At 43.9% G+C, this 14,613-nt stretch overlaps 1 pseudogene; it reads right to left on the bottom strand.

Moving 5' to 3' along the window:
- Positions 1–12,527: 12,527 nt before the first annotated feature.
- Positions 12,528–12,649, bottom strand: LOC114606956 (U2 spliceosomal RNA; annotated as a pseudogene).
- Between the last annotated feature and the right edge of the window lie 1,964 nt (positions 12,650–14,613).

Genomic DNA, 14,613 nt, shown 5'->3' with positions numbered 1-14,613 from the left:
ATAAGCTGCATGTACTGTCAATGGGTTGGATCTAGAGAAAAGCACATAGAAAGAGGCTGGATGAAGCTGATTTACTGTCAAGGCTTTGGGAAAATCTATTCCTCCCCCGATTACAGCAAGAGCAGAGAAAACAAGGTAAGAGTCCTTTTTAATGAGTTTGTTGTTGTTGTTTAGTCGTTTAGTCATGTCCGACTCTTTGTGACCCCATGGACCAGAGCACGCCAGGCACCCCTGTCTTCCACTGCCTCCCACAGTTTGGTCAAACTCATGTTTGTAGCTTTGAGAACACTGTCCAACCACCTCGTCCTCTGTTGTCCCCTTCTCCTTGTGCCCTCCATCTTTGCCAACATCAGGGTCTTTTCCAGGGAGTCTTCTCTTCTCATGAGGTGGCCAAAGTACTGGAGCCTCAGCTTCAGGATCTGTCCTTCCAGTGAGCACTCAGGGCTGATTTCATTAAGAATGGAGAGGTTTGATCTTCTTGCAGTCCATGGGACTCTCAAGAGTCTCCTCCAGCACCATAATTCAAAAGCATCAATTCTTCGGCGATCAGCCTTCTTTATGGTCCAGCTCTCACTTCCATACATCACTACTCGGAAAACCATGGCTTTAACTATTCGGACCTTTGTTGGCAAGGTGATGTCTCTGCTTTTTAAGATGCTGTCTAGGTTTGCCATTGTCTTTCTCCCAAGGAGCAGGTGTCTTTTAATTTCGTGACTGCTGTTTATTCATTCATAATAGTGAGAGACAACAGAACGTAGCAAGCCCTGACAATAGTGTTGCTCCACCTGGGCTCCACCTTCCTCCTTCCTAGCAACAGCATCTTCCCTTACAGTGGCAACGTGTCAGCTGCCTCTGTCACCCCTCCTCCTTCTTCTAACACTTCCCAACTCTTGCTGTTTGTCTATCTCTGAGCTGTGAAATTCCTCAAACTCCTGCTGTAAATCAATGCTGCATTCCTCTTCTCCTGCAGTCTCAGGAAAATAGGGGGGGGGTGTTGGGATGCATCCAATGAAATGGGGGTAATTTGCAAGCCCCCAGCTGACTCCAGCCCACTGGCCAGTAGCCAGGCGATCTCCGATCTCCGGTCCTTAGCTCAGCATGAAACAGCAACCCACAGCTTCAGAAGCCTTCAGAAGCTGGAGCACGCTCTAATCAGCAGAGTAATAAATTCTTCTCAACAGAAGGGCAGATAAAGGCTGTGTAAAGCATATATACAAGCAGTGTATTCAGGACAAAGGAGAAATCATGTCTTCTCCCTTTCGTGTCCAAGCAAGCAGCATAAGCAAAAGCTATACACAAACCCGAAGTTCCCAGCAAGCTGTGCTGGAGCGTAAACAGGCATGTGACACACAACAGCCTGTTCCTCTTAAGGTGGATCTGAATATCTTAACAGTTTGATCTCCACCATTCCTCTTCTCTCTTGTCCCCTTTAGTCCAATCCCTGACATTTACCTACTGAGTCCTCCACTGACAGCTCCTTCTGTCCCTGAAAAGTATCTCCAAAGGGTCACTTGCAGAAGTTGCCGTTGGACACACACACACAACCTTAGTCTCTACATCACCACCCCAGACCATAGTCCACCATATTTGCAAGGGCCCCAAAGCAGCAGGAAACAGCATTCTACCACTGGGGGCAGGAAGCTTCTTAACAGCAGCTGCTGGGAACCACAGGAGGACAGAATGCTCTTCTGTTTGGGTTCTGCTTGCAGGCTTCATATGGGCATCTGGTCGGCCAGTGTGAGAACAGGACCTTGGACTAGATAGGTTATTGTTGTTTGAAAGATTGATGCAACAGAGCATTGTGCCTTACAAATGAAGTTCTAAAAGATTTTCCTTGAAAAATAATGTTATGAGCTGTAGAGTGGAGGTGTCTGAAGTTGATGAGTCTATAGCATTTGTTTTGAAGATAATTCTCCCTTTTCTTCAGAGTCCAACAATTTCTCACGCACTTGCTAAGGTTAATAAAGTTTATGGCAATGCTTTACTTTACAAGGACTGCTCCAAGCTACCATCCATAGTAATTTATCCATAATGGAGCACTTATTCTCACTTAGTTCCCAAATAATTCAGTTTAATAAGCATTTGATAGGATTAATGTAAGTGTTCTGTAAGTAAAAAAAAGGAAAAGGGAAAAAAAGGGAAATAGCAACAAAATGCACTGGGGATAACTCTGCTGATAGAATGGATTAAAGGGATGTGAATAGATTGGCTTTGTCCATCCAACCATCCCATTTGAATAAGAATAGGGCTAATGTATAGACATCTGTTCCAGAATATGTTGGGAGATATGTAAAGCCAAGCTGTGAAGGGAGAGGAAGTTTGGGAGAGCTGTGAGGGGCTGGGTAAAGGGAGCAGGGATTGGTGAGGTGTCCTCCTCCTCCTCCTCTTCTTCTTCACAGTCTTAATCAGTCACAGTCCTCAAAGAATGGTAGAACTAATTTATCCTTCAATCAGTTTAGGGAGGCATAGAATTCTCCCTCTTCATCAGAAAACTTTTTTCCAACCAATGTGTGAGCAAAAATTTCTGCTTGGCAAGCCTATCAGAAGTACCATTGTACAACCCTCTGAGTCTAAAAAGAGTATCATTTTCTCCAGACCAGTCTTATGTAACCAACTAACAACTGCCAGCCAGCAATGAATACTTTGTATTTTAAAATGAGTGAACACCGAGTAAACATTGTATATCTAAAACAAATGCTGTCCCATTAAACACATTTTAAAAGGTAATTTCTCTACAGAGGGCCAGGAGGCTGCAAGCTATTGTTGTAGGCTACGCACATTAAGCACCAATGTTGTTTCCCCTCTATCCATACCCATTTCTTTTTTATCCATTGTCCTACCATCTTGCTTTGAAACGATATTGGAAAAAAATGAAGGCATGGATAATTAGGGGGAAACCTGAGTTGATGAGAAGAAATTTCTCAACTCTATTATTGATACCTCAGTTAGCAAGAACCAATGTATGAGTATGTTTGCATGAGTATGTTAAACCTCTATTTTCTGCAGCCAGGAAAAGATCACAAGCATGAGCTCCCATGCCTCAGCACCAACTTACAGCAGGTGTACTCATCGGATTGCATCTTGTAACATTTAAAAAGAACCTATAATATGTTTTTAAGCTACTGAAAAAAGGAAAATCCTTTTAGATTGAATGCTTTGTGTTTTCTATTATGAATATGCATTCACAAAGGATCTATGTATGCTTATATATAATATTATTTCTTTCTGTGTGTCAAAACAATTGTAACTGGTATGGAAATAACTATATAGCATCTGCTTTGTAGCTTTCAGCTGCCTTTATAAAATTCATTTATTGGAAGCAAGGGGATTGCATTACAAGTACATGCTGAGAAATATTGGCTGAAATAGTTTGGTAACTGGTTTTTTTAAAAAATAAAAAAATAAAAATAAATTGTAATGTCACCGTTCTAACTGTTTTGAGGTTAAAATAGGGACAGTGTTCATAAATGTTCAATACAGCAATTATCTGAGTTATTATTCTTATCCATACTGCGCCATCAAAGTGTAGCTTACCATTCAGTGTAAGGAAGAAACGAGAACTGACTAGTCTTTGCCGCCAAGACCTTACAATTAAAATGTCAACATTGAATGAGTCAACAAAAGAACAGGGCAAAAATCTCAGAGAGTTGCTGTGAGTCAGTGCAGTCAAGTGGTGCAGAAGAGGATCCCATAGGCCAGTGTTTCCCAACCGGTGTTCCGCGGCACACTACTGTGCCGCGAGACGTTGCCTGGTGTGCCGTGGGAGGGAGGCGGGCGAGTCGCACGACATCTCGGCGTCGGGCGGCAGCGAGCCCAGGAAGCGGCCCAGCCGGCCGGGGTCGCCCGCCTGCAGCAGCGCCTCGCACCCGCACGAGACCTGCTCCGCCGAGAAGCGGGCGAGCGCGGAGGATCGGGCGCGGCGGAGGCCAGCCCCGCGCTTGGAGAGGACGCAGCAGCCGTCGCCAAACCCGATCCTCCTCCTCCTGCTCCGCCGCCGTCCTCTGGCTCTCGGCCGGGAGGAGCCTGCGGCGACGGGGCGGGCGCCGAAGTTGGCAGAAGTTGGCGCGCCTCCTCGGCAGCGCCTTCGTCCTCCTCCTCCTGCCTCTGCTCTCCTCCGGCGGCGGGGGCGCGCCGCCCTCCCCGGCCGGGGGGCTCGGCGGGGCCCGCGGGGAAGGAGGCCATGTTCGCGGCGCGCGGGATCGCGGCCCCCCTCGCCCGCCTCCGGCCCGCTCCCCTCCCCCTGCGCGCTGCCCTAGCCGTGCGGGTCTCCTCCCCCTGCGCCGCCGTCCCCTTTCCACATCCTAGGAGCCGCGGTCCGCTTACCGCCCCCGGGCCGCGGCGCGGCTCCCAGCCCGGGCTGGCCTCCGCCTCCTGGGACGCGTGCCCACCCCCGCGGCCCCCCAAACTTCGGAGCAACTCTCCAGACGCTTCTCCCCCGCCTCGGTCTACCTCCTTTCCACTTCTCTTCCCCCCTTCCTTCCCTCTTTCTTTCTCTTTCTCTCCCACCCGTCTTTCCTTCTATTAACTTTCCTTTCCCCTCCCTTCGTCCTTCCTACTTTTACTCCTGGGCTCCTCCCCCCTTTGCGCAGCCACAAATCAATCTCTCTCTCTTTTTTCCCCTCTCTCTCTTCTTTGCTCAGACGCAAAAAAGCGCCGCTTTTTGGAAATCCGGTCTGCTGTCCCCGCTGAAACGATACTTTAAAAAAGGAAGAACCCACTGGCTCTTATTTCTGTTTAAAGCAGTAGATCCCGAACTCTTTTGGCCCACTGCCCCCTTGGTTCCACATCCCCCAGTGTCCCCTATGCTTACTCTATAGAAAGCATTACAGGGGTTAACGCGGCTCGCTAAGGAAGATATTAATAGAATTCTGCATTTGGGGGGAGACCCTAACAGTCATCTACCATTACCTTCTATGCTGTTACTATTTTTTTATTTTTTTTTACATAAGTAAAAAGTGACCTTTCCCCATCTGGCATGGTGGTGTGCCTCGAGATTTTTTTCATGACACAAGTGTGCCTTTGCCCAAAAAAGGTTGGGAAACACTGCCATAGGCCACTCTGATCCCATGGCCCTCCTCTCAATCACCTGATGCACCCATTCAAAGGAAATAAGTAGGAGTGTGTACCAAGTGTGTGCTACAATGTCTTTGTATTACTAAACGTTGGTGAAGGATTAATGAGGAGGGGATGGAGTGGTGCTGTTTTCAGCAAGAGCCATGCACCATCCATCTTCTAACCTGGGATTTTGCCAGACTATAACTCCCATCATCTTTGATCCTTGGTTATGCTGACTGGAGGTGATGGGAGTTGGAATCTTGAGGGGTACAGGTTCTCCACCTCTATGCTAGACTAAGGCTGCAATCCTGTGCCCACTTGGGAGTAACTCCCATTGAATTCAGTGGGGCTTACTTCTGAGTAGACATGTATAGGGTTGTGCAGCAATTTGCCTAGGATTAATTCTGTCACCACAGTTGGGCCTGCTCACAGACATATTTTCCTCATTTGTTCAGAACCGAACCAGTATAATGATATAAATAATGTATCAAGAGACTAGTATGCTACATTCAATGTCCCACACCCAATATCATCTTATAAATCTATTGTAGAATATTTAGTTAGCTAGTTTAACAGCATATATGCCTCACTTACCCAATAGACAACCTCTAATCAGTTTACAAAGAAACATCTACAATATTCATTTAAAAAGAGATAAAAGCAAAGATAACACGGGACACATTTAAATGTAATTTCAAAACAATTAGACACAGAATTGCATGTTAACATTGCATGCTAAAATTATATGTCTGGGTAGTCTTCCTGCAACAAGTCTTATTCTTGAAGTCATATTACATGTATATTGGGATCTACCTCTGTTCTTGATATACTTGCAGGTCTCTGGGCAGATCACAACATAAAATTGCAATATAAAATCACAAAATACATAATAAAAAATAAAAGAAGAACCCAATCATCCCCCCATTTTAATAGGGTATTGGATGTCAATCAGCCAAAGGCCTGGTTAAAGAGGAACGTCTTAGCAATGTGTCTAAGTGAGAGTGCTATCCTATGGACTATATCAGAGGTCAAGGCACACATATCTCCATAAAAGCCCTCCTTGCCACCTACATGTTCCTGTCTTTTGGGGGGGAAAGGCTTTAGACATGCAAACTATTAGCACCAATAGGTCACCTATATGTTACAATATGTGTTTGGTGTCCCTAAAGCTCCTCCAGGTTGCAAAGGTTGGAAGCCCCTGCATTCTATACTCTATATTACAACAACTGTTGCAGATATTTCTCTGAGCTTTATTTCAATTCCTCTTCTTTTCTGTATCTTCAGTTATTTTGCAATTCTCCCTTCACTAGTCTGCATGTCATTTTTCTTCAGTCACAAGCACAGGGCAAAAACCAGAAGGCCAATTCTCTATTACTTTTTCTAGATTCATGTGCACTCTATTTATGCTATTTCACAGCTAGCCACCTCTTTAACAAATAAGAACCCATGAATCTACACAGTGTTCTTGGGTAAACTTATGAGGAGTTCACAAATGCAGATCACTTCCATCCCCACACCACACCGCAGATTGCTGTTTGTCCTGTTATAGTAGGATTTCCCTTTGGGATAACACATCCATTTCATATTCAATATTTCCTGACATGTCCCCCATCATATTGTCATCCTCCTGCCTCTTTCTTTCCCTCCTCTTTTTCTAAAGTGAATAAGAAACAGGAAAGGCTGTCTCCCTGAGAGCAGAACGCAAACTAACTGTTAAAACTATAATGCTGCCTTGGAAAAGGAGACAAAATGAGCATGTCAGTTGAAGCTGCTTCTTGCTGCAGTGCAGATCCAGTCTTTTGCAAAAGAAATATGAAAATTAGCAACTTTGGTGAGTCAGTTTAATTTTGACCACGATAAAGTTTTTATATAATAGGGTAGGAAGCATTTGGTTTTTTGAATTCAAAACAGGGCCTAAAGAGGAATTTAACACCAGTTTTTAACTTTTGACTCAGATACTGTGATAAATGCACCCCAGATCTTTAAATATATCTACTTATTTGAGAGAAAATGGGGATTGTTTGGGCTAGATTGCCTTCAGAACATTAGAAGAGCCCTGGTGGATTAAATCAAAGACCATGTTCACACCATACACTTAAACACACTACTTTAAACAGCCATGGCTTCTCCCAAATAATTCTGGGATCTATAGTTTTGTTAAGGGTGCTGAGGGCTGTTGTTGTTGTTTAGTCATTTAGTCGTGTCCGACTCTTTGTGACCCCATGGACCAGAACACGCCAGGCACTCCTGTCTTCCACTGCCTCCCGCAGTTTGGTCAAACTCACTGAGGGTTGTTAGGAGACCCCTATTCCCCTCCCAGAATGGTTTAACAGGCAAGCCCTCTTCAAAGGGACATGCCCCCCAACATTTCTCTGATGAAAATAGGGATGTTCAGGGCTATTTTTCTAGAAAAAGAGATGCCAGAGTGACCTATATTTAAAGTCCTATATAGATCTGTTCCTACAGTGGCCCATTAGCCACCTAACTAAGCACAATATATCTCTTCAGCTTGTGATCTTCAGCAACTGGGTATTCAGGGCCATATGGCCTCACATACTGGAAGGAATATATACTGTAGCCATTATGGCAAGTAGTCATTGTTAGCCTCAACCTTCATAGATTTGTCTAATCCTCTCTGAAATGTCCCCCTGCTCAGTCCCTAGCTCCACATTGGCTACCTCTACCCTAGGATGACAGCTCATATCATTTCAATCTTCGGGGTGGGGTGGGGTGGAGAGGACAAACATGAGGATGGAAATTAGGAAGGACAGAGAAATCAGAGAAGACTGTCCTTTGTTATTAGGCCCAGTTGGCAAAACTTGATGTTAATTAATTTGAACTTCCTATGAATTTAAAACTTAAAGAACATTTTTGTTTCTCATCAGTTCTGAGGCCTTTCAAAAATGGGAAACATATGTCCCAGTTTTATCTCCGACTTTATCTATTAGATAATAAGCTACAGAATGTTACACATGATTCCATTGTGGGCGGTGGGGGGAGATGAAAACTAATTAAAATGGTAAAACAGTTTGACATTTAATTTCAATTTAAAGATTTCACTCAAGTGCCTCAACCCCAACGGCCAAACTGTAATCAGTTTGTTCACAGGAAAAGTCAGGAAAGGTGATCTCTGTAGGGATACAAATATTTTATCCCCATTGTTTCGGCTAATAGGGCTCTGAATTGCTTTGAAAGCCCAAAGAGGTTGGAATTAAAAATGGAAGAAAGGCTCATGAGAAGAGGTGGTTCTCATGGAAGGATTCATCTTTATTTAGCAATCAACCCCTTTCAATTTATATTCTAATAAATATCAATTATCATTTGCAGTTGACCTATTTACATTTTATGCAGTATAATTAAAACAACAACAACAGCAACTATTAGTTAAAATGTATTTGCCAGGAACTACAGAACTCATGAGCAGGCTTAACATTTATCTCTCTGTGTGTGCGGGACTTCGCTGAATTTTAGTTTTTACTGTATCTGCTCACTTTTTGTAGCAAGGGTATCCATTATGGTGCCATCTGCATGTTGTTGGATTCCACATCCCATTAGCCCCGGCCAGCATGACCAGTGGTGAGGGATGATGGGAGTGCATGTCAGAGGAGATGAGAATGGGAGCGTGAGAGGACAGGCAAAGGGGTTGTGTGCAGCTGACTTGGAGAAAGCTGAAGGAAAGGAATCTGCATTGTTATCACACAGTGTGGACAGAGGAAAAGCTGAGTGCTTGCAGTGAAGAAACTGGGAACTACTAGGGAGCTGTGAGAAAGAATAGCCAGCAAGCTCTACTTAAGAGGTTAAGAGGAAAGGAGATGCGTGTTGCAGATATTAATATTGCAAAGTTCGAAGCAACTGGAAGCATAAAACTGTCTCCTTTTTGAAATGAAGTATTGTCTCTAGACCCATAAACATATGATTCAAATTTTACTAGCAGAACTCTTTAAAAACAGAACATTGCGTGTCAAGACCCCAAGGCCCCCCCCCCCCCCCCGTGAAGAATAAGGACACATGTACACAATACATTAGGGTAATGTTTATTGGGTAAAATTTAGGCCACAACTTTAATGGTTACAGAATGTGAGTGGTATTGGCTTAGGCACTGGAAAATGAACAGACTATATCTGACTCCTGCCCACCGTGCAGGGAGTCCTGTAAGGGTAAAACACCAATAGGGGGAGCCCCGCCGATGCAGATCGACTCGAGCTCCCCTATGGTTCCCGATGGGGTCTGGCATGGTCCTAGCCCCTCCGTGGACTTCAGACAAGATCCTTTAATGGAATACCCTTCAACATGGAGGGGCAGGTGTTGGCCACACCTCCCCTCCCCCAAACCGAGTCATACCAATGCCTAACTGCCAAACATTACAAAGTTGTGACGATTGCTACAAGGTAGGCGAAAACCAAATGGCCAGTGCCAATTTGCCAGATGGAAAAAAATTCCTACCAAGCCCCTCAATGACGACCATCCACAGTCCATAGCAAGGCCAAAGCTGAAAAAACCTGGAAAAGGGGAGGGAGGGAGATCTAAGAGCTGGTGTTTAAATGCACCCGGCCAGCTGAATTGACAGCCGTGCAATGACGTGGCCAGGTCCCCTGATGACACGGGACGTTCTCCTCATCCTGACACCAGTGGGCGGCCATGCGGTCAAACTGCAACCCCGCCCCGCTCGGAAGCGGAGCGGATTAAGCATCAAAGATACAACCAAAATATCTACGCAATGTCTTTTGCTGTCCAGCACAGGCTCAGCATCTAAAAAAATATGAAATAATGTGAACAGACCTAAAAGCAAAGGCCTCACTCTTACCACAGCCTGCATTCCAGCCTCCAGGCTATTTACTCTCCCCTTCAGGGCAGCTTCATTTACATCCTCACTCCATGGAGTTTGGGAGACAAAGACTCAAAGGCAACTCCCTTCAAAATGGAGATTTGCAACACAAAACTTTCATCATGTGATCTAAGGTTACAACACTCACATGCTAGCTACCAGAGAACAATCAGTTAGTTAGTTAATTAACAACTCTGCAAGAGCTCAGAGTCCTTAGAAAACATCCAGCGTTAGCAAAACAGTTAGCCATTTTCCATTTTAAACCTTCATTAATGCACATACATTTTAAATTCCTGTGTGAATTAGATCTATTATACTTAGCAAGGAGTATGTAGAACAGTCTGGGAGCCAAGGGCACTGACCTGCCTCCTACATTGCCGCCACCACCTAGCACTTGATGTGTCCCGCCACCACCTAGCACTTGAGCGCCCACACACCAGGCCAGGACACACGGGTGTCCCAAGCCACAATGCTGTTTGCGTGCCAGGTGGGGAATGGGGAGCACTGAGCGACATTGGGTGGGCAGGAGGAGATGAAATGGGACTGCCAGGCTCGCCACTTGGCCTTCTCTTGCCCACTTGCCCATGAAACATTGGCAGGGAGGAGGAGATAGAGCAGGGCCACAGGATTTGGGGGGAGCTTGGTGTGCCTGCTGGGAGCTATTACCTCAGTGGTGGGTCAAACAGGCAGGGAGTAGAGTTAGGACAGGAGACTCCTGAACTCCCTAACCCTGACCTTAAATAGAGCATTTAGATGCTTTGCCTGAGGTTGAGAGGAGCATTGAGATCAGCAGAGTGTGTTTCTGGATGCCATGTTCCCCATTTCCAGTTAGTAGCAATGGGCATTCACGATGCGTATTTACTCTGAAATAAGTCCCACTATGTTAAATGGGTATTACGCCTAGGAAAGTGTGCTCAGGCTTGCAACCTTAGGTTTTTGTTTTGTGTTGTTTTTTTAAAAAACCCAACAACATTCCATACTTCTTTTATAGCACTATGTGGTCTTAAACAACTCAACCATAATGCACATTTATTATCATGCATTATTTCCAGTGAACATTTAATATCTCAACCCACAATGACTGCAAGCATTTTGAGACACAAGTAGAATTTCTTAAATGTAGCCAAGCTTAATGTACTTCCAGTAATTGCAGAGATGCACGAATATAAAAAGACACATATGGAATTCTGGGACCAATATTATTCATTCAAACAAATAACATGAGTGGAACATTATTAGAAGCACAAGGCTGGAACGCAAAGCCATTAGGTGGCATATCGCCCCCACCATCACCTCCCTGATGTCTTTGATTTTACTTACCAGAATACTCATTAATGTAATGCTGAAAAGCCTGCTGTTTAAAGCACTTGACCTATTTTTGTGGAAAAGACTGACTAATATCACAAGCAAATACATTCTGTGTGATAAAGGAAGAACAGTTAATTAAGGGTCATAGAAAATGTAAAGATTCAACTTGTGATGTCTATTTCCACGAAAAGCACCCACATACATTTGTATAGATAGAAATATAAAAATGAAGATACGTTGGCCATTTTCAGATACGGTAAATGAGAAACATGATTTAACAAAAAGCCTTTCTATAAAGGTTTTTCTCCCACCATCCTTATTGTTAGAGAGGTTCCTGTTCTATTGACAAGCTGAATCGTGTGCAGAGGAGGGTGACCAGGATGATGAAGGGTCCGTAAACCAGGCCTTATGAGGAATGGTTGAGGGAGTTGGGTATGTTTAGCCTGGAGAAGGCTGAGATGTGATATGATAGCCATCTTCAAATATCTGAAGGGCTGTCACATGGATGATGGAGCAGGCTTGTTTTCACCTGCTTCAGAGGGTAGGACCTGCACCAATGGATTTAAATTACAAGAAAGGAGATTCTGACTAAACATTAGGAAGAACTTTCTGATAGAAAGAGCTTTTTGACAGTGGAATTGACAACCTCAGGTGGTGGAGGACTCTTCTTCATTTGAAGTTTTTAAACAGAAGTTGGATGGCCACGCGTCAGAGATTCTTTAGGTACAATTCCTGCATTTTAGGCGGTTGGACTAGCAGACCTATGGGATCACGTCCAATTCTACAAATCTATGATTCTCCAATCTAGCTGTACCTACTGCCTGAAGATGCTATAAATTACACTGCAGAACAGGTAGATCCACTAGTGTTTTTACGGTGCCCTCTAGGAGTACCTTTTACCAGCTTTGCTGGTTCACCAGCTACAACCATTCCTAGCCTGACCACTGTAGCCCAGGCACGGTTCCTGGCTGCATTATTGCAGTGAGCAATATGTGGGCCTAGGTTTGGCAGCCCCAGCTGATGCAGGAAGTGGTAGCCAAATTGCTGTTGGGAACACAAGGCTGACATGTAATGCCATTCTTAAAATATGCACTGGTTGCCCACCTACTACCTGGTCAGGTTCAGGATTCTTGGGCTGGGTTTTGTTTTCAGGTGATTTGTTGCTGTTATTGATATTAATAGTTTGTATCTTTATTTTATATGCCTGCTGTCTTTGTCCATGGAGTTTTCTTGGCAGGGATACTGGAGTGCTTGCCGGTTCCTCCTCCAGGTGGATCACGTTTGGTCAAAACTTTCCACTATGACCTGTCCATCTTGGGTGCCCTGCTTGGCATAGTTCATAGCTTCTCTGAGTTATTCAAGCCCCTTCGCCACGCAAGGCAGTGATCCATGAAGGGGTAGATATTAAACTGATAAGAACAGATACTACACTTGATCTTAGCCAAAAGGCCGAGAAGAAGGCTGATCGCCGAAGAATTGATGCTTTTGAATTATGGTGCTGGAGGAGACTCTTGAGAGTCCCATGGACTGCAAGAAGATCAAACCTCTCCATTCTTAATGAAATCAGCCCTGAGTGCTCACTGGAAGGACAGATCCTGAAGCTGAGGCTCCAATACTTTGGCCACCTCATGAGAAGAGAAGACGCCCTGGAAAAGACCCTGATGTTGGGAAAGATTGAGGGCAGAAGGAGAAAGGGATGACAGAGGACGAGATGGTTGGATAGTGTTCTCGAAGCTACCAGCATGAGTTTGACCAAACTGTGGGAGGCAGTGGAAGACAGGAGTGCCTGGCGTGCTCTGGTCCATGGGGTCACGAAGAGTCAGACACGACTAAACGACTAAACAACAACAATCTTTATTTTAGATCTTATAATTTATGTGGAAATTGTTCAGTGTGTTCTTTTTGATGTTTCATTTATTGTTTAGGACTATTTTTGTTATGATTTTAAGTAAGTAATTTTTTGTAAACTACATTGAACATCGTCTTAACCTTGGAAAGATGGCATAGAAATGAATGAATGAATGAATGAATGAATGAAAATAGTTTCATAATGTGAAACTAAATGTTCACTCCAGTTTTAGAAATTTAATTTAGAGAGAAACTGATTTTTGAGTAGAAATGAAGAGAAGAAGAGCAACTTAGATAACACCTGCTATCCTGAAGGTACATAAACAAATAAACAAAAAGAGAAATCTAGGAGGCCAAAAATATGTAAAGGTAGGTTCAGCTGGCTAGAAATAGTAACTACATTCTCATCCTTTTCCTTTAGCAAACCAAAAGCTGCTAAGAGAAACCACCAAAAGATTGTGCACAGAGCTCCTGGATAACTCTGGAAGCAACCTGATTTGGATTGGGTTGGGTCTATGTTCTGAGGGCCAAAGCTGCACAAGAACATACATTTTCCCTTTGAAATAGAAAGTTTAGCTCAGGCATTCTGCTGAGTCAGCCATATGGCTGAGTGAGATAAGGTGCTGATGGAGTTAATCCTTTGTGTGCTATACAACAGTTGTATTTGCTAGAATTAACCCTGCCTTTGCTGGAGAGCCAGGTGGCAAGTTGAACATGTCCTTGTTAGATAGCAGAAAGAAAATACTGGTAAATATCTAGCAGCTAAAATTATCAGCCTATGCCCTCCCTTTTTGCCTGAAATGTTGCAAGCTCTGTTGATGCTGCAGTAAAATATTTAGGCAATGTTTATGGGCCTGTCTCTCTTAACACAGATTCATCAACTCATATGTTACATGTTGCAAAAACATGTTACATGTATACCCACAGAAGTTTAGTTTTTAGGTATCTGTGGGTGGCATTCAACTAAGTTCTACACAAACACATTGAAATCAATGAGCATGGTTAAGTTCATTCATGAATTTCAATGGGTCTACGCTGAGTATAAGTTAGTAGTTTGGAATGTCAAAGGCTATGGAGAATAGCAAGATGGTTAGTAATTGCAAAATGCTATGTAAACTAATGCAATGTTGCCTGTGAAAGATGTACAACAAGACAAGAGGGGTGTGTGTGAGCTTTGGTTGTGGTGTAGAAGCAGATCATCCAGTTCTGAAGATCCACAATTTGTCAATAAGGTTTAGCATCTTCATCCTCATCTTACACTTAGGCTCAAGATGATATACATGGGTTATTTATGCTCATAACTACTACCCTGTATGGTAGGCTAGGCTGAGATAGTGATTCACCCAAGATAGCCCAGTGAACTTCATTGCTGTGCAAGGATTTGAATCTGTGGGCATTTCCAGACAGTCACTATTTTCATACTGGCAAACTCAGGTTGTGGGTTTACCATAAAACTAGTTTGGTGACCTCGTACAACAAACCCATTCCGTACAACAAATCTCTGCACTTTTAGTGATAAGGAAAGTGATGGGACAATGCATTGAATAGTGTGCCAAAATATTTATTTGACACAACAT

The sequence above is a fragment of the Podarcis muralis genome, chromosome 11, assembly GCF_964188315.1.
Source record: "Podarcis muralis chromosome 11, rPodMur119.hap1.1, whole genome shotgun sequence".
Taxonomy (NCBI): Eukaryota; Metazoa; Chordata; class Lepidosauria; order Squamata; family Lacertidae; genus Podarcis; species Podarcis muralis.
The sequence above is the reverse complement of the archived record's forward strand: the minus strand, read 5'-3'. Positions and strand labels throughout refer to the sequence as shown.